Raw genomic sequence first — 20,388 nt, 5'->3', positions numbered from 1 at the left:
CCTCCACCCCAGGTGGAGTTACTACCAGGGGACAAAGGAGCCCACTCTGACAATGGAATCAGGAGCTGATTCCCCATCCCCAAGGTCCCTGGTCTGTGGGAGACCTGCCTGTGGGCCCTGAAGACATCCACCAGGCCATGGTGTTCTGGGGAACAAGGGGCACTTCCCGTGCAGGATGGGACAGGAGGACCCAGGGTCCGTGGTCACTTCCATCTCGGAGGGACAGAAGATCTTACAGGGACTTCCCCTCCCTTAACAGATGAACCCACAGGGTCTCCTGACCGAGTATCCACACAAAGCTGCACCAGTTCCTGGGGCATGGGAAGCCTAGAGCAGGTGACAGGTGGACACAGGTGACTTGGATGTAACGCTCCAGTGCTGTGATGGGGGACACAGGGCATTTTGGGGAACAGCTCCCCAGGCTGGCACCCTCTGCTGTAAGCCACAGGAGACCCCTCACCAGGCCCTTCTTTTGAAACTTCAGGGACAAACAACTGAAGCAGCACATGCCCCTGGGGGAACAGTTCTCCTGACACTAGATCCGGATTCCTTTGGACAATGCCTGTCTTCTCACTGGGCTCACCCTGCTCTGGGATGGAGTGGAAAAGCATGGGACCCACAATGACTGTCTACTCAGCCTGGAGGTCAAAGCCCATCTCTGCCCAGGGCTCAGGGTATATATACTCACATCCTCTGGAGCCTGGTCAGCGTCCCCGGTGCAGCCGCTGACATTAGACGCAGGTCTCCTTATTCCCTCCAGGGGGCGACATTGAGACAAAATTAACGCGTGAACCTGGCTTTGGCTATGGAGGTGGAAAGAAGAGCCTGATTTCCATAGACACACCTTCTGGGCCCCTCCCTTATGCCTGCTCTGTTCCACCCACTCGTGCTGTCGGGAAGTCTCTGTGCTGCTCCGCACTGCCTGCCTGGCACCACCGTAGGGAAGGCAGGTGACCACAGGAGATCCCCCAGGCATGTGCCTCAATCTTCAGGGAGCACATGGAGAGGCAGGCTCTGCACCACAGCTCAGCCAACAGATATGGAGAGGGAGGGTCTCCCTGAAACCTGGAATCTGAGGACCAGGGAGCCACAGCCCCCTGACCACAAGCCCAGTCTTCACCTCTCAGGACACTCAGTATGCCTCCCCATTCACACCAGGGAACTGCAGGCTCTCCTGAGACACCCAGTCCTGGGTCTCTTTCCTGGAAGCTGAGGCCAGGCTGATGACACCTGGGGAAAGAAAGTGGATCCCCTTCACCTGCCATCAGTCAGATTCCCCCTTTTTCACCTTAGATTCAATCTATGTGACCCCTTCCAGGGAGGAAATCCAACCCTCCCAGAACATCTGGGACCATGAGACAGACCCAGTGCACTGCTGAGCTTCTGTATCAAAGATGGAAGTAAACCCCAGGTTTGGGGACCCCTGGGGCTCTCTGTTGATGGCAGACCACAGCCACTACACAGCAGAGTCCAAGGCTGTGTGCAAACTCTCTGGACCACAGCACAGCTGCTGAGTCAGAATCCACATATGAACGAAATCTGGAGCCACTCCCTGTTTGCCCCCACATCACAGGGCGTTGCCTGGCCTGCTTGTCACCGTAGCTGGACAGCTGCTGAAGCAGCAATTTTAAGTTGTCACCTGGGCATCTCAAGCTTTACAAAAAGTTTCACAGGTGATTCTGCTGCACCACAGGAATGACATCTTTGTGAGGAGAATTCCTGATGTGACCCCAGGATCCTGTTCTGAAGGGAAAAATCCCAAGTGATAAGGGGGGCTGTGGCAGTTGTCTGGAACCCTGACACCACAGGCTTGTGCTTGTGTGTGTGTGTGTGTGTGTGTACGTGGTGGAGAGTCACAGCTAAAGAAGCCATGGCAGTGCCCAGAAGGAAAAGGGAAGGAGGGGCAGGAGACTGGAGAGTGAGGGGAGGAGGAGGGTCCTGGGCAGAGGCCCGCCCCTCCCATGTGACTGGGTAAGCACTCCTGCTTTGGGAGGAGACTCAGCTCAAAGGTAGGAAGGACAGCAGGTCCCGCACTTCAGCACAGAGGTGCCTGTGACCGTTTCTGGAGCTGGAGCTTCTTGCAGAAGGAGAGACGGAGCAGGCAGCAGACACCATGGAGTTCTCCTCAGGGCGTGTCCCCTGGCAGTGGCTCCTGCTGGCTGGTAAAACGGGACAATCCCTGGGGGTGGACAGGAGGATGGGGGACAGAGACGGGCTGGGTCTCCTGGGGAGGACAGCGCTCTGAGAGGGAACAGAGGACTGCCACTTGGACCTGAGGGGAGAGAACAGAGGAATAGAGTAGGATGGGGGAGGGGGCTCAGCAACAGGGAAATCTCATGATCTGGGGGTACAACAGGCGCCTGCCCCCATGCAGCTCATGTTCTATGGAGAGGAGAGGGCCAAGGAAAGATCTAGATGTGACGTCAGGTACCCACATGTATCATGAAGGGAACAAAGCAGGGACAGGTCAGAAAGCGAAGACAGAGGGTAATTAAAAGAGGTGGTCAGTGAAGTTGTCTCCTAAGGATGTCCCTGAGTGTCAGCAGGGGTCTTGAGGGCAGTGAGGGGGTGAGCCGGGCAGACACCTGGGGAAGAGTATTTGAAACAGAGAAAATAACAGGTTCAGAGGTACTGAAGTCATGGTGACCATGCTGCTGACCTTGACCATGGAAGACACACACACACACACACACACTTACACTCACAGGTGCAGACACAGACACTCATGCTCACACAGACCATGGCTGAGAGAAGAAGAGACCTGCTCAGGACCCAGGGCCTTATCCTTCCCTCCTAATACGTAGACTCAAGTGTCGATCAATTTCTCTCTTCCTTCCTAGTCTCACTCTTTATCTTCTGGAGCCTGCCCACCACTGCCCAACTCACTATAGTTTCGACCAGCGCTACTGAAGGGAAGGATGCTCTTCTCCTTGTCCACAATCCGCCAGGGTTTCTTGCAGGCTATGTCTGGTTCAAAGGGGAAAGCGTGGACAGCGACTGTCAAATTGCATCATATGTAATAGATGCTCAAGAAACACACCCAGGACCTGCATACAGCAGCCGAGAGACAGTATACCCCAATGGATCGCTGCTGTTCCAGAACATCACCCTGCAGGACACCGGATACTACACTCTACTGGCCATTAAAAAAAATTTTCAAGGTGACAGAGCAACTGGAGAGCTCCGAGTACACTGTGAGTGATTGCTCTCTGACCTCGGGGTGTCAGGCGGGGAGAATTCTGAATTCTGCTCTCACGCAGGACTCACAGCCCTGGACCCTGCCTCTGTGCCCCTCTGCATCATGCCCCAGGTTGGGGTTGGGTCATTTTGTGCAGGATACACACAGCAGAGACAGATTCTCTAAGATCAGGGTTCTCATCATGGAGTCCAGCCCTGAAGGCATTTGCCACAGAGAGAAGGACCAGTCTGATAGGAGTGACTCAGCAAAGAGAATCCTGTCTCAGTCCAGTGCCCTGGGCCCCTCCCCATGACCATGACCCAGAGAAAGACCCTGCAGGGCTCAGTCAGGGCCTGGACTGAGGGGCCCCTGGAATCTTCACGGAGAAGCTCAGCCTGGTCAGTCCCTCCCCAGACCTTTGGTCCAGGGCTCCTGACTCCAGGGATTCTGGGGAGCCTGTGTCAGGCTGGGTTTGGTCTATGGGCGGGGCTGACTGGGAGCAATGACTTCCAAGTTGCCTGTGGCTCTTGAGCTGTTCACCAGCCAGGGCTCAGCCCCAAGAGCCACGTCTGGGCAGGGCTGGAGCCTGGTCCTCACCTGAGACTGTGTGGAGAGCACAGATGGACAAGGTCACCAGGCCGTTTGTGGGCTGCCTTGGGGGACTTAGGAGAGCTTAGAGGAAGGTCAGTATCCTGGCAGCTCCTGTCCACCAGGGATCAGCCCAGGGGATTCACTCTGGGAGCTGATCAGTAACATGCCTCTAATTTGAGCAGCTCCCCTATCCCAAGATTTAGGTCAGATACTATGAATATTTTACGGTTAATATCCTGACAACCTGGCAGCCAAATATTCATCCCCCTCCACTGAGGAGAAACGGCAGCACAGGGAGGTACAGTCACTAAAGCAAAGTCACACAGACCATGAGCAGCTGATCTAATGAGAGGTCTGCCTCAGGCACAGCCCCACACTCTCCTCCACCCTGAGGGCCTTATTAGGTGCCTGTGGATCCCTAGACCAACCATTGGTTCAGACCCTTTCTTCTTAGGCATCCTCAGCTCAGAGGGACAGATTCTGGTCTGGGATGTGGAGCAAATGGAGAATTAATTTTTTTTTTTTTTTTTTTTTTTTTTTTTACTCCAGAACCAAATTACCTTCATGAACAATCAGAGTCAGTGCTGGGAATGCCCAGGGCTTCCCACGTGGCCGATCCACACCTCCCAGCACTGGACTTGAAACCACTTATTTGTTCCCTGATGTGTTGGTATCACTCCTGCTCGATACAAAGGAAAGGACTTTGCTTTCTCACTCCCCACTGCACACCTGCAACCAGCTCAGGGACCAGCCCTCAATGGCTCTCTTATGTAAGAGAGAGGGAGTGAGTGCTGAATGAATGAGTGAATGTAATCCAAAATCTCTTCAGAGACTGGAACCTGGATTCAGAGTCCTTGGAATTCTGGCCACAGGACACAGGCTCCCTGTTTCTCCAGGAACTGAGACCCCTGTCTCAGACTCTTTGCTGCTCTCTAGAGAAATATTCCTTCCTGCAATTGGTCTTAGCCCCTGAAACATTAATAATAAATTTACATATGGAAAAATGTTAACTTCTTTCCACATTTCTATCTCAACTACCAAACACAAATGGTCCACAGGAGCCAGAATTTCAGCAGGTTCATGTTCCCCACTTGCCCTTTGCCACCCCTCTGCATCTGCCCAAGTCCCCACCTGCCTTCAGCAGAGGGAGAATGACTTCAATGACCAAGTGCAGAGCACATGGGTTTGTTGCCACAACCAGCTCCTGCCTGTTTGCCTCATTCTTTTCTAGATCATTCCTTGGACTCTGCTCTATCATCTATTGGTTCACTGACTTACGTCAGTCACTCTTACCTGGGAAGACCTGACCCACCTCTTGGCCCAGGGGCCTGAGTAGTCAGTGGACCACTGGATCGCTCCTGGTCCCCATGTGTTATTTCTGCTCAAATCCCAGTCTGAGGACATCCTGGGAAATCGTGGCTCAGCTGGGTGATAGAGGTCTGTGCCGCTGGAAGGAATGGCCCCTGTTCAGCCAGGCAGTCAGCTGGTCAGTGAAGAACCAGGGGAAGTGCGGGCGATCTCTGACACCCATGATCAAACCCTGTTACTTAAGTGACACCTGAGAAAGTCTGTGCTTTCTCCCAGACTTAGAGTGGCAGGCCTTGCATTCTCTGAGTACTCAGATTCTCATCCATTTGTCTTGAGATACATAGACCTGCCTTACTCTTTTAAGGACTCAAGTTGGCCAAGAGGTGAGAGGTGCCAACTGTAATTGAAGAAGCCTTTGGAGGGATCAAAGGTACCACGTAGGGATGTGTTCCCTCTGTTACCTGCACAACAGAGTTACCCACTCCTAACACCATAGGCAACAACTCTGACCCCAAGAGTTTAGATAGTGATGTTGAGCATCTTTCCTTGTGCTCACAGGCCATTTGTATATCTTCTTTGGAGAAATGTCTATTCAAGTGCTTTGCCCATTTTTCAACCTGGTTATTTGGTTTTGTTGTTGTTGTTGAGTTGTAGTTCTTTCTCTCTATTCTGGATATTAACCCCTCATCCTATATATGATTTGCAAAGTATTTTCCCCCATTCCATAAGTCACCTTTCACTCTGTAGAACGTGTCCTTTGATGAACAGTTTTTCATTTTTTGCAAAGTTCAGTTTATCAATTTTTTCTTTTTCTTTTGCCTGTGTTCTTAATGTCATATTCAAGAAATCATTGCCAAATCCAATGTCATTAAGCTTCCCCTTATATTTTCCTCTGAGTATTATAATTTGAGGTCTTCCTTTTAGAACTAAGTCCATCTGAGTTAATTTTGTGTACAGTGTAAGACAGTGGTTCACTTCATTTGTTTGCAGTGGTTGTCGTTGTTCATCACCATTTGTTGAAAAGACTGTCCTTTCTCCATTGAATGGTGTTGGCTTCTTTCTTGAGACCATTTTCTCATGTGACGGAGGCTTTATTTCTGGGTTCCTACTGTCTTCCACAATCTGGATATCTGCCTTGATGCCAGTGCCTGAATACTTTGGTTGCTTGAGCTCTGTAGTGAGTTTTAAAATTAGGAAGTGTGAGACCTCCAAATTTGTTCTTTTTTAAGATTGTCACAACTATTTGGGGTCCCTAAAAATTCCATATAAATTCTAGAATGGATTTTCCTATTTCTGCAAAAGTTTCATTGGGGTTTTGATAGGATCATATCAAATATATAGACATTTGGGGATATATTGACATTCTAACAATATTAAATCTTTTAATCCATGAACATGGATGTCTTTTCATTTATTTCTTTGCTTCCTTTCAGAAATGTAGTTTTCAGTGTATATATCTTCCACCTCCCTGTTTAAGTTTATTGCTAAGTATTTTATTCATTCTGATACTGTTGTAAATGGAATTGTTTTTTTTATTCTGTTTTGGGATTGTTCATGGTTTTTGTAAAGAAACAAAGATGATGCTGAGTGTTGATTTTGTCTCCTGTGATTTCAATGAATTCATTTATTCTAACAGGTTTTTTTTTCTATATGTGGAATATTGAGGATTTTCTACATATAAAACCATGTCCTCTGTTAAAAGGAGATAATTTTTCTTCTTCCTTTCCAATTCGTATGCCTTATATTTCATCTTCTTGCCTGGGTATTCTGGCCAAACTTTCAGTATGGTGGATAGAAATGGTGAAAGCAACATCTTTGTCCTGTTCACAGTTTAGTAACATTTCAGAGTTTCTCCATGGAGTATCATGTTAGCTGTGGGCTTTTATGTGTGGTCTTTACCCTGTTGAATAGTTGTATTCTATTCTTACCATTCCTGTCTTTTGTTAAAACTATAACCACTTCTCTCTACAGATTTTCTTCACGGTGATATTCAATCCACAGACCAGGGAGTAAAGTCCTGCTCAGATTGAGAAACCCTTAGATGACACCTTTGTAGGTCCAAGGTCATAAAGACGGGTTGGGCTGTTTTATTGTCTAGTAAATTATTTAACAAGAAGTAGGTGCCTTCCCACTTTCTGTAAGGTTTCCTTGGCCCCAGAGCTGGACAGAAATGGCAAGCCTGCCTTCCCCTACAAACATGAAGTCTACATGAGGAGCAAAAGCTGATCTTCCTTGAAGTCAAAGAAAGTTTAGGAAAGGGTCAGAAAGTTTGTAGAAAAAAACCCCACCTGAGGATGAGGTTGTAGGACACAGGGGCTGAAGGGAGGTTCCTGGTGCTGATAGTACAGAGATGTCCATGGGGACAGGTCAGGGCTCGCCCTGGGGTGATCAGGAGTCAGAGAGGAGTTGCAGCCCTCTCCTTACACATTGTTGCCTTAACAAAGACACTCATTCTTCTGCAGAGGTCAGGGCCATCTTCTGGTGATGTTCACAGAGCTCACTGGGGACAGTGAGTGGCTGAGCTCTCTGAGGAAGGAGCCCACTCCATCAGTCACCTCCTCTGTTTCTCCACAGAGCCCGTGGGAAAGCCCTCCATCTGGGCCAGGAGCACTGTGGTCCTGTCTTGTCTCACAAATGACACTGGGGTCTACACCAGGTGGTTCTCCAATAACCAGAGTCTCCTGCTCATGGAGAGGATGAAGCTGTCCCGGGGCAATAGCACCCTCATCATAGACCCTGTCAGGAGGGAGGACGCTGGGGTTATATCAGCGTGAGGTCTCCAACCCCATCAGCTGGAAATATGAGTGACCCTCATCCCCTTCTCTATATCATTAAATTCTGAATAAATTTTTTCTTATCCGAAAATGATGGTTATGTTGCACTTTCTAAATAGTTTTCCTGTGAATAGTCAGTGAGGGAAGTGGAAAGTCCTTAGAAGACTTGCATTGAATCAATAAATGCTCAAAAATGCGAACAGACATTGTCATTGTTGTTGACTTAAATAATATTCCACACCAGCCCTCACCTCTGGTTGGTCTCAGTTGCACCATCTCTACAGTGGAGGTGACATCACTGAGTCACTCAGAGGATGGGGAGTGGTTATGTGATGACTGGTGGGAGCACGTGATAAGCTTGCAGGAATCCAAGCTCTGTCCCTTCTCCAGGGGGACATGTGGATGCCTCCTGGACTCCGGCATGGACAACAGGAATAGACAGGAGGACCCATGTGCAGCCGGTAACACCAAGAAGAAATGCCCTTGACATAAAGCAACTGCTCCCATCATCCTGCTCAGAGGTGGGAGGAGAGAGGATGGGAGAGTCCAGGTCTCAAGCTGAGACCCTGGGATAAGGTGCAACCTGGAGAGAAGGGTCAGTCTCCATGCAGGTTCCAACACCATCTAAAGACCCCATCCCACCTCCTGAAGGGCAATGTGTGAATCAGGGACACATGTCTTCTGTAGGGACAGGGATCCCCTGGGCTGAGACTCAACAATAGAGGGGCTCACGCAGGACAAGATTTCTCTCCACATGAGGCTCCACCATCACCACAGAAAGATGCACCCAGGCACACCTGCTCATGGGGACACCATCCAGGCTGACTCATGCTAGAGGTGAACCCCAAAGTTCTAGGACATCCTACACCTTCCATACCTGTACCAGCCCCTGTAGGCTTTGCCCACCTAAGTGTGCAACCCCCAACCTCCAGCCTCCAGGGAGTGGCTTTCAGCACACTAAGCCTCAGGGATTCCTGGACACCCAGATGTCCCTGCAGCGGACATCCACAGGTTGGCCATGTGGGGCCTGACCTCGTTCTTCCCCTCAGCCTCCCAAGGCCCAGGAGGCTCTTCTTCTGGGATCTCCCTCTCCCCAGGGGCTCAGTGAACTGCACAGCCCTAAACCCCACTGTTCCCATCCAGGCAGGTGACTGGCGACTGGGCTCTCACTCTGTCCCCCTGGCCTCCCTGGGAGAACCAGCAATCTGACTGCATCTCCAAGGAGGGCTCTCGGGGAGGCAGCGTGAGGTTGAGAGGTTCTGATGCAGGGTAGTGGCTGTGGAAAGTGCTCAGTTGGATGGAGAGAAGCCTGGGGACAGGGCAGGACCAGGTCTGAGGGACAAACAGGAGCAAAGGGAAGGGTGGGGGAGGTCAGAGGAAGCTGCCCCCACATCTCGAGGGTTATAAGAACAGTGCGCTCTGAGGGCGGTGGCTTCATGGGCTCCATCTGGGTCCCTGCCAAGTCTTCCCTCCAAGGGCATGTCCTGGGAATACTGCTCAAGGGGAGGTGGCTTTGCCCCAGCCTGGTCCTGGGTGTTGACTGGCTCCTGACTGACCTGCTCAAGGCCACTGTCTATGTCCCTCTCCAGCCCAGGCACGGACAGGACCCTGTTTGAAGGAGCTGAGTCCCTGGGACAAGTGTCTGACAGGCTCACCAGAAAATGTCCATTCCCACACATGCAAGGAGTTCGGACTAGCCATCAGCCTGACGAAGACGAACGTTATGGCTCAAGGCACGGGGACTCCCCCATGCATCACCATCGACAGATACACCCTGGAGGTTGTCAACGATTTCACTTACCTTGGGTCCACCATCTCGAGCTCTCTGTCAGTCGACTTGGAGGTCAATCGGAGAATCGCCAGGGCAGCCACAGTTATGGCCAAACTGAACCAGCGAGCGTGGAACAATTCCAGCCTCACTGAGAAAACCAGACTGCGCATCTACCAAGCCTGCGTACTCAGCACTCTCCTCTATGGCAGCGAGACGTGGACCACCTACGCAAGGCACGAAAGGAAACTCAACAGCTTCCACATGAGGTGCCTGCGACGCGTCCTGCATGTCGCCTGGCAGGATAAGGTCCCCAACACCGAGGTGCTGAAGCGAGCCAACATGAGCAGTTTGCATGCAGTTCTTAGCGAGAGACGCCTCAGGTGGCTCGGCCATGTCAAAAGAATGGATGCAGGCCGTATTCCCAAAGACCTCCTCTACGGCGAGCTAGCAGAAGGCCAGAGGATGACAGGGCGCCCAAAACTGCGGTTCAAAGACATCTGCAAAAAGGACATGACACAATGCTCCATCAATCTCAACACATGGGAAGTTCAAGCAGACGACCGCCTAGCCTGGAGGCTCGCGGTCAGGCAAGGTACGTCACGCGCGGAGGCTGCGCGCAACGAGGAGGCGGTCCAGAAAAGATTGAGGCGGAAGCAGCGTCAACAGCAGCAACAACAGCCATCTGCCTTCACCTGTAACAAGTGTGGCAGGGATTGTCACTCCCGAGTCGGACTGCACAGCCATTCTCGGCGGTGCAGATAGACTCTCAGGAAGCTACGCCATCGTCTCTCGAGACGGACGGCTGCCGACGACGACTTTAAGTTGAAGCTGACTAATACAATATTGTATTAGTTTTGGGAGTGGGGGAGTTATATATGTGTATTTGTACATCTATATGACAAAGAAGCCATATCCAAAGTGCATAACAAAATCCTACAAAAGCAACAAGAAAAAGACTGACAATCCATTTTTTTGAAATGACTAAAAACTTGAAGAGACACTAAACAGTGGAACATACGTAAATGGCCAGTAAGCATATGTAAAGAAGAATGTGCTTTATTGTTTATTTGGGAAATGCAAATAAAAGCCATTATGAAATGTTATTTCAACCACATGAGAATGGCTAAAATTTAAAGGATTGATGACCCCAACAGCTGGAAACCTAGACATGTGAACATTGGTGGTGGAAATATAACTTTGTTCAACTATCTGGCAGAAGAATCTATAATTTATATATATTTTAGAAGATGTTCCAGCAAATACAATGGTATTATTGCAAGAACATGTGTTCGATCCACCAAAATACATGTACATAAATATTCACATCAGTATTGTTCAGAAGAGCCAAAACCAGACAATCCAAATGTCCTACAGCCAATGGCTAAATATTGTGGTGTATACAAACAAAGGAATATTATACAGCATGAAAAAGGGATAAATTACTGCTCCCACAACAGCATGGATCATCTCATATGCAGACTTGAATGAAGTTGTCAAATGTAGAAAGAAATATAAGAAACAATTCTACTTGTGTAAAAGTTCCCAAAAGGACACGTTAGTCTGGAGTGCTGCTGATCAGAATGGAGGTGACATTGGGGCTGTAACTGTTGGGAGGGCAGGAGAGCGGTTCCTGGTTTGGGCACAGCTCTCTACCGGGATCTGGGCAGAGGTCTCCTGAGCACGCACACATGCGGGCATTGACTGCAACATTCATGTTACTTTACAAGAAAAGGAGTGTAACATTTCTTCAGGTTAAACAGAAATATCCACAAAGCAATCACAGGGCAGCCCAGTCCAACCCAACACAACTTTCCCAGAGAAAAGTAAAAGTAAAGGACTCTCATTCACTCCTTTAATGGGGCAGCATAACCTTTGTGTCAAAACCAGACCAGGAAAGAATGAGGGAGTGAAAGTGCAGGCCCTTCTCACGAGCAGAGATGAAAAATCCCTAAAGAAAAATGCTATCGACATCCATCAGGATTTATCAAGTTGAGTTTGGTCCTCGGGAATGCAAGGTGGCCTTACCAGTCACAAATCAACCACTGCCTTTTACCACACCAACGGGTTAACTGGAGAATAATATAATGACGACAAGAGAGGCGAAGTGGTCTTTGAGACACTCCTCGTTCACTCAGATTTGGACAGGCAGGCACTGATGGCGCACTGGGAGAAGGGGGAGCTCCTTGGCCTGAGGAAGGTGCCCACCGTACTGCAGCGAGCCCCAGACGCACTGGGGAGCCCCTGCAGCACCACGCGGGTCAGCAGGGAGGCCCAGCTGCCTGTGCCCACCACATGGACTCCAAGCCTGTGGGCCTCGACCTCCTACAAGACTCACCCATGGGGACAGCTCAAGGTCAGGGGCAGAGCCACAGTGAAGGCTGGTGCGGAAGCCCTACTTAGGGTCAGAGTGTCTTGAGGGGACCTGGACCTCAGGTAGGGCCACTCCCTGGACAGGAAGACCAGACTAACGGCTCAGACCTCTCAGAACAAAGACAGGAGGAGCTGGTGCTAGGGCCTTTCCTAGGGGTGACTCTGAGGTGACCTCAGGCCTGAGACACACAGCAGGTTTCCTGAATGCACCAGAGATAAAGAGGCCACCGTGAGACACTGTTCTTGCCGCTGACTGGGAGAAACAAGGAAACCGGGAGCCTCTATTGCATGGTGGGAACTGACCCAGACCTGGACTCCTGCCTGAGACTCCTGCCTGAGCGAGCCTGCAGCTTCTCCCAAGACAAATGGGGAGGGGCGGGCACGCTCCTCTCTAGTGGGAGGAACTGCAAGGTCTCAAAGGGAGGGTGCTGCTGTGTGATTCGGCTGTGGGAAGGACAGAGACAGGTAAGAGGAGTGATCCAATCCTCTGGGCCACGGACTCCCTGTCATTTCCCCCAGTGACGACACACCGGCTGGGGGCGTCGGGGCCCTGAATGTCCAGCCTGCACTGGTCGTCCCTCTCCCTAGTGACTTGGGGCCTGGGATCGGTTCCAAGCTCCAGTCCATGCTGCCACATCCTCCAGTGTGAGTTTGTTCCCTGGGGACTGTGACGTCTGATGCAGGAGATTCACACTGGGCAAATCTAAAGAGCATTCCGGGGCTGGGTTTGTGGCAGGAGAGCAGGAGCGTGAGTGCCCTCTAGTGGATTCTTCTTGCTGGAAGAGGAAAAAAGGGGTGGGGGGTGGGATTGAGAGGTTAGAGCTGACCTTGGACAAAGGGCACATTCAGGTTCAGAAGGACTGGAACTGAAGATGCAAGAGGATGGGGACGGGGTGGACAAGGTCGGGAGAGATGAGAAACGGGGGCGAGGGAACCGCCCCTGGCAATGTTGGGGGCAGGGCACACAGCAGGGCTCTCCTCAACAGTGATATTGCAGGCTGGTAATTCTTGTTGGGAGCTGTCCTGTGTGCTGTAGGATGATCAGCTCTGCTGCCATCTGTGCTGGGACAGGGGCCCATGGAAAAGTTGCACAGGTGGCCTGTTCTCTGTCTGGCCAAACTGTGCCACCCACTGACACCAGGGCCCCCCTCAGGCCAGGCTGGACAGAAATGGAAAGAGAATGAACCATTGAATAGACTCTTTTGAGCTGGGTACTGGCTCTGAAGTCACCAGCTGCATAATGCTGTGCGACACCCATGTATATGATATTCCAAAGGAGAGCGGTAAACACTGGTGTGCACTTGGCACATAGGTAGATTTACCCATGAAGTCCCTTCATGGGACAGAAGGAGCAATGCCACCAAGTTTATCATTTTCGGAGAAGGCGGAGAGTACCAGCCTTTTGGGTAAACTGTGACTACTTCTCTTTAGAGATCTCCTTTCTTCTCTGTGGTAACCAATCCACAGACCAGGAAGTGAAAGTCCTATTCAGACTGAGAGATCCTTTAGCTTAGAAGTTCTCAAGGTCCCAGGGTCATAAAAACTGGCTAAACTATTCTTATTCTTGAATAAATCACTTAACAAACAAGAAATGCCACCATACTGGAGAGGGGGTCTGATCTTTTAGAAAGTCACAGAAAACTACAGGAAAGGGTCATACAAAAGTCAATGGGTGAAAAATTTCATCTGATGATGAGGATGCTAGACACGTGGGCTGAGAAGAGTTTCCTGGGGTTGATACTACAGATGTCCAGGGGGACAGGTCAGGGGTCATTCCAGGGTGATCTGGTATTGGAGAGGAGGTACAACCCTCTCCTTACAGATTGTCACCTGGACAAACACACCCTTCCTTCTGCAGAAGGCCATTTCCTGGTGATCATTACAGAGCTCACTGGGGACTGTGAGTGGCTGAGATCTCTGAGGAAGGAGTCCACTCTCCACCAGTCACCTCCTCTGTTTCTCCACAGAGCCTGTGGGAAAGCCCTCCATCCGAGCCAGGAACACCACAGTCACAGAGCATAAGGACACCATGATCCTGATTTGTCTCACAAATTACACTGGAATTTCCACCCATGGTTTTTCAGTGACCAGAGTCTGTGACTCATGGAGAGGATGAAGTTCTCCTGGGACAACAGCACCCTCAGTATAGACTGCGTCAGAAGAGAAGATGCTGGGGATTTTCAGTATAAGGTCTCCAACCCTGTCAGTTCCAACAAAAGTGACCCCTTCAGGCTGGATGTGCAATGCAGGTGACCCCTTGCTCCTTCCTACACCTCCCTGGAAGGATTGCCCCCTCAATGGTGTGTGAAGTGGATAGAAATCACAGGGGTAGAATTTCAATCAGGAGACCATTTTGGTAAACAGAATGCCAAGTGGTTAAGAGTTCAGTCACTGAATCACATATATTAGCTTATTATCTTGGGTCTGGAATTCACTCTGATTTTGCACAAGGTTTTTGTTTTCTGCTATAATCGGCGGCAGCCGTCCGTCTCGAGAGACGATGGTGTAGCTTCTTAAGAGTCTATCTGCACCGCCGAGAATGGCTGTGCAGTCCGACTCGGGAGTGACATGGTATCTGTCTCCTCCCGTGTTGAATCGACATCTTGTGATGAAGCTACAGAGCCTGGGCAGGGTGATATGGAGGGTCTGCTGTTGCCCATGCAGCAGACCCCCCCTCTCTTCGCAGCTGAAGGGTCCAAGGGAAAGACGGAGTCAATACAGCTTGGCTTCAGGTGCGCCGCAGGAGTTGCCGGTGTTGACTACAACGTCAAACCGCCTTAGGGACTCCGGCTCCGGATTTTCTGTCGGGGTTTACTCCCTTAGCCTTTCCCCCGAAGAGGTATGCTGCAAGGCAGCGGAGGTTTTTTTGGAGTCAGAGTTTTCCTTCTCTGATGTGCCCTGACTGGAAGATCGAACCAGCGACACTTAGCTCGCAGGCCGATGCTCAATCCACTGAGCTAAACCAGCCAGGGTTTCTGCTATAATATTTATGTGATAAAATACATATAAAATTTACTGTTTTAACTATTTTCAGTGTATAGTTCAGTGGCATTAGTAATCTACATTAGTGGTTGTGCAAATATCACCATTATCCACTTCCAGGAAATTTTCATCTTACCGTATGTGCTGGAACTCTGTATCCATTAAACAATAACTCCTCACTCCCCCACACCAACCCCTGCTAACCACTGTTTCACTTTTTGTCTCTATAATTTGACTATTCTAGGTACCTCATGTAAGTGGAATCATGATATTTGTCCTTTTGTGTCTGGCTTATTTCACTTATCATAAAGTCTTCAAGTTCATCCATGTTGTAGCATATGTCAGAATTTCATTCTTTTTAAAGGCTGAATAATATTCCCTTTATGTATACATCATATTTTCATTATCTTTCATCCATCTTTGAACTTTTGGGCTGTTTTTTTACCCTTTGGCTGTTGTGAATAATGCTGCTATGAATGTGGGTGTACAGATATCTGTTCAAACCCTTGCTTTCAATTCCTTTTGGTATATACACAGAAGTGGAATTGCTGGATCAAATGATAATTCTTTGTTCAATTTTTTGAAAGTTAAATGTATTGGAGTGACATTGGTTAATAACATTATCTAAGTTGCAGGTGTACAATTCTATAACACATCAACTCTATCACATTATGTGCTCACCACCCAAAGACTAGTCTCCTTCTGTCACCATATATTTGACCCCCTTTACCTTCCTTACCCTCTCCCCGCTTCAACTCTCGTGACCACCGAATTGTTGTCTGTGTCTATGAGTATTTTTATTTGTTGATTTTTCTATCCCACATGTGAGTGTAATCATTATGCTTCTTATTCTTTTCCATGTGAAATTTCACTTAACATGATACTCTCAAAACCCATCCATGCTATCACAAGTGGCAATCTTTCATCTTTTCTTATGGCTGAGGAATACTGTATTGTATATACACACCACATATTTTTCATCCAATCATTCATCAAAGGACACTTAGGTTGTTTCCATGTCTTGGCTGTTGTAAATTATGCTGCAATAAACATAGGGGTACATATCTTTACAAATAAAAGCTTAAAAATTTTTCATGTAGGTACCTAGAAGAAAAATTGTTGGGTCATATGGTAGCTCTGTTCTTAATTTTTTTTTCAAATACATTTATACTGTTTTCCATAATGGCCATACCAATTTACCTTCCCACCAGCAGTGTACTAGGGTTCCTTTTTTCTCCACATGCTCTTCGACACTCATTATTTCTTGTCTTATTGACAGTAGCCATTCTAACTGGTGTGAGATATCTCGTTGTGATTTTGATTTGCATTTCTCTTGTAGCTCATGAAGTTGAACATCTTTTCACATATCTTTTGTCCTTTTGGGAAAAGTGCCTGTTTAGGTCCTTTGCCCATTATTAAGTTAGATTATTTAATTGTTGTTGAGTTGTATGAATTCTTTATATATTTTGGATATTAAAACCCTTTATCAAAAGTATCATTTACAAGTATCTTTTCCCATTCAGTTGGATTCTTTTTATTAAGTTATGAATGTTTTTTGTTGTGCAGAAACTTTTTGGTTTGGCGTAGTCCCATTTGTTTATTTTTACTTTTATTTCCTTTGCCTTTGTGGTCAAGTTCACAGAAACCTTTTTAAGACGAAGGTCCATACATTTAGTACCTATGTTTTGTTCTATGTGCTTTATTGTTTCAGGTCTCATATTCAAATCTTCAACCATTTTGAATTAATTTTTGTGCATGGTGTCAGAGGGCAGTTTAGTTTCACTTTTTTGCATGTGGCTTTACAATTTTCCCAACACCATTTATTGAAGAGACTTTCTTTTCCTCCATTGTGTATTTTGGCTCCTTCATTGAAAATTAGTTGCCCGTATATACATGTGAGTTCATTTCTGGGCTACCAATTCTGTTCCACTGTTTGTGTATCTAGTTTCCTGCCCATGGCCACCAACCTAGAAATACAGTGAAAGAAAAAAGTTACAAAGATGTAGTCAGCTGATCACCACACAGCAATCTTCCCACAGAAAATTTATTCCTTGGAGGAATAAGTACAAACTACTTCATGTTGAAAGTAGTTTCCCAGGGCACCCACAACTGTAAAATAATGTCACCTTCATTCATCCTTTTCTTTTCTATCCATGAAAATGATTCAACACCACAAAATCCTGGCCTCTCAGATGGGACTATTACCAGCATCACAACTGGAGTCCTGGCTGGGGTGGTTCTGATGTCCTGGTGTACTTCTGTACATCAGGAAGACTGGAGGGCATGACAGCCTTTCCTCCTGCCCCACTTCCTACAAGGCTAACCACCGTGCCTAGGAGAGAAAAGGAGACTTCCCCTCTGTCTCTGGGCCTGGATCTGCTCCTCCTCCTTCCTAAACCCTGCTTCTCATCACTAATCCCTGCAGCTTCTTCTTCCCTGGTTTCCAAGCATCTTCATTCCACTCGCTCTGGAACATGGGTATTCACATCCCATCTGGTTTAGAGAGGGCATATCTGATTATGGTTCACCAAGCCCCAATCAGGGAAATCAAGGTCTAAGGAAAACAAATGAAGAAATGAAAAGAGGAGCAGGAGAAAGCAAGTCCTGTGCTCTGTCAACTATAGAAAAAGAAGGAAAACAGAGGGGCGGGACAGGAAGAGAACCTAAGAAAAGGCAGAAACTGAAGGCCTTTGGGGCACTAAACAAAGTGAGAATAAAACAACATTTACCTTCAAAAGGGACAGATGTCGGGGTAGAAGCGGGCTCAGAAGCAGTTGATAAAGAATGGACTCATGTGGACAGCAGGCCAGCAGGAAAGGAGTGCACATTACAGGGGGTGGTGGGCCCTGGGAGGGAAGGCAGTGCCGGCCCTGGTATAAATGAGTACCAAGGACCCCCAAGGAATTATGGGCTGACAGTGTTCTTCCTATTTCAAGGAGCAAGACCCTACGCTTGGGAGCAGCAGTCACAGTGTCTGAGATTTATTTAGGGCCAGCAGCCAGTGCGATGTCACAGAGCACAAACCCTCAGCCTCTACCCACACTAAGTAAAGCCTCCGCCCAGTGAGAGCTGATCTGTTTCCACTGTGCGCCCTGCCTTAGTAAGGAGTCCTGGTACCTTCTGAATGTTTGAAAGGGATCTCCACTTTCCAACCGTAAGTTGGCTTAGGTCCCCAGAACTTCCTAGCCACATAAGATTTCACTGAGGCCCGGCCCTGGGAGAGACTCACTCAGCCAGACCAGGCAGGCCTGAGTAAGATGGACACGCTTCTCCAAGCCATTCCTCAACTTCCCCCTCCCCCTCCTGCCTCCTTTATGGATGTGGGCACCTCCCTTTGGTGAGCGTCATGTGGTGCTCTGGCTGCTGTGGGTCTCAATGCCCCTTCTTGCCACTGCCGCCTGTTGCTGAGGAACACAACTGGGCAAAAAGCAAGGCCTTGCGAATTGGAAGAAGGTCTTCACAAGTGGACTGAGGGTCTCCTCCTGCCCTCTTCCAGCAGGTACGAACACCCTGGGCCTGGACCACAGACTCTGAGGGAATTAAATTCCGTAAGTGATCCCGGGCCACCTCTCCACCCCACTCTCCCACTGCCTGCCATCTTCTTCAGCTGGAAATCACAACAGCTTAGGAGCACGAGGGCTGCAAGGCCCCAAGTCAGCTTTGGATTTTCATGGATTGGTAACTTTTCTTTTACTTCCCCAGGTCAGGCCACTGGCAACTCACCTGACAAGGTAAACACAGCCAGTTTCACTGGCTCATTTTCTCATGGAAACATCTCTGTGTAGAATGAGTTACCCTTGAAGGCACAAACGCAATCAAGTTTGGGTCAGGGTTCCTCACTGCAGCAACAACTCAAGATGTATAGATCAGCTACTCCTCCCTCATGCAAGAACGTGGGCTCTGGAGTGAACCCCATCCTGTGTTTGAATCCTGGCTGTGACTCCTTGTAGCTCTGGGACCTTGGGCAGGTATCTTAACCTCTTTAATCCTCAGCTTTCTCATCTGTAAAATGAGTGTGCTGCCTACTGCAGAGAGAAGTTGAGGGAATGAGATAACAAATATAAAGCACCAGCACAGTGCCCAAGCATGTGCCAGGCGCTAGATTAGTTTTGCCTGTTTGTGCTTTTACATGGAAAAACACAGTGTATCTTTATATGTGTCTGGTTTCTTTTGTTCAAAATGGTTTTGTGAGATTTATCCATATTGTGCTATGAATCTGTAGTTCATTCTCATTGCTGTATTGTCATATTCCATTGTATGAATACCATAACCTACCTCTTCTAATGGCCATTCAAAGGAGAGTAATAAAAGCCCTTCTCCAAAGCAGATGGTGCTGAATCACACCAGACCAGGTAACGGCCTCACCTATGACACTGGTTTAACTGATCACTGCTCATGCCTTTCAGGTCAATGAAGTTACATATTCTTCCCTACACTTCAATGTCCAGGAATCAAAGAAACCAACTTCAGCCACAGAAACAGTCGGATGTCAAAAAAGGACCTAATGCAACCTGCCCTGCTCACCGCACTGCTGACTTATTCCAAGCTTCTCATCCTCATCACTAGGTGATCCCTTCATTCTCAGGAAAAATGAGAACAGGCATCTTTTCCCCCACCCCATCTTCACTCCCTTAGGAGGCATCTCTGGGCTCCTTATCACAGCCTCTCCCTTCAGTGTCAACAGATAAAAAGGAACATCCAGAGTCTGTAGGAAGCCCAACCTTTTTTGTCATTAAAATCTGGCAAAGCGGGCCTTGGGAGAATTGCCAGAACATCCTTCCCCTCCTACCTCTCTGGTCTAGACTTGCTCTAAACAACCTATTCAGCATATACTCATTTCTTCCCACCCCAGTCCTGTCCTGTTGGAGTCTAACTTGAATTTGCAATAATCTTGAGAGTTATGTCGTTATCCACTGCAATGCATGTGCCAGAGAAGAAGAGAGAGAAAAAGTAAAAGAATCTCCTATCTGTCCAAAGCCCAGTGTGAAGCTGCCATACACAGGAAAACAAGTGTATAACCAGCTCTCAACAGGAAAATTCTATACCTTTGTCCACTGTCAGGGTGTCTGTCCACAGGTAGGACCAGAGCCCAAACACCTGGCTGCTTGGCTAGAATCCCACCTAAGCCCCTTGGCAAGCTTGTCTTCAGAGAAGCCATTAGAAGCAACTAGGAAAATATAGGTGATTCCCAAGGGAAAATGCAATTAAATGCATATATGTTTTAATAACTTTGTGGGCTTTTTTTCACAGAAATGCCTACAGAGGGAGGGGTTATAGCTTTAGAAGGTATCAGCTCCTAATAGAGATGATCTGCTGGGAATTTCAGAAAGGACTCAGAGAGTTACGCTTCAGAGATTGTTTAAGTAATTATTAAAGAACACACAATTTGGGGTATTGGGTTTTTTTCCATTTCT

At 48.3% G+C, this 20,388-nt stretch overlaps 1 pseudogene across 1 annotated transcript; it reads left to right on the top strand.

Annotated features, from left to right (window-relative positions):
- The first annotated feature begins 1,977 nt into the window (after positions 1-1,977).
- LOC149994384 (cell adhesion molecule CEACAM21-like) lies at positions 1,978-18,024 on the top strand (annotated as a pseudogene). The gene is made up of 5 exons (XR_016507599.1): positions 1,978-2,162; positions 2,841-3,194; positions 13,960-14,237; positions 17,134-17,255; positions 17,964-18,024. The product of XR_016507599.1 is annotated as a cell adhesion molecule CEACAM21-like (transcript).
- The last annotated feature ends 2,364 nt before the right edge of the window (positions 18,025-20,388 follow it).

The sequence above is a fragment of the Furipterus horrens genome, unplaced genomic scaffold (assembly GCF_987537825.1).
Source record: "Furipterus horrens unplaced genomic scaffold, mFurHor1.1.pri manual_scaffold_13, whole genome shotgun sequence".
Taxonomy (NCBI): domain Eukaryota; kingdom Metazoa; phylum Chordata; class Mammalia; order Chiroptera; family Furipteridae; genus Furipterus; species Furipterus horrens.
This window is presented reverse-complemented; position numbering and strand designations above follow the sequence as displayed.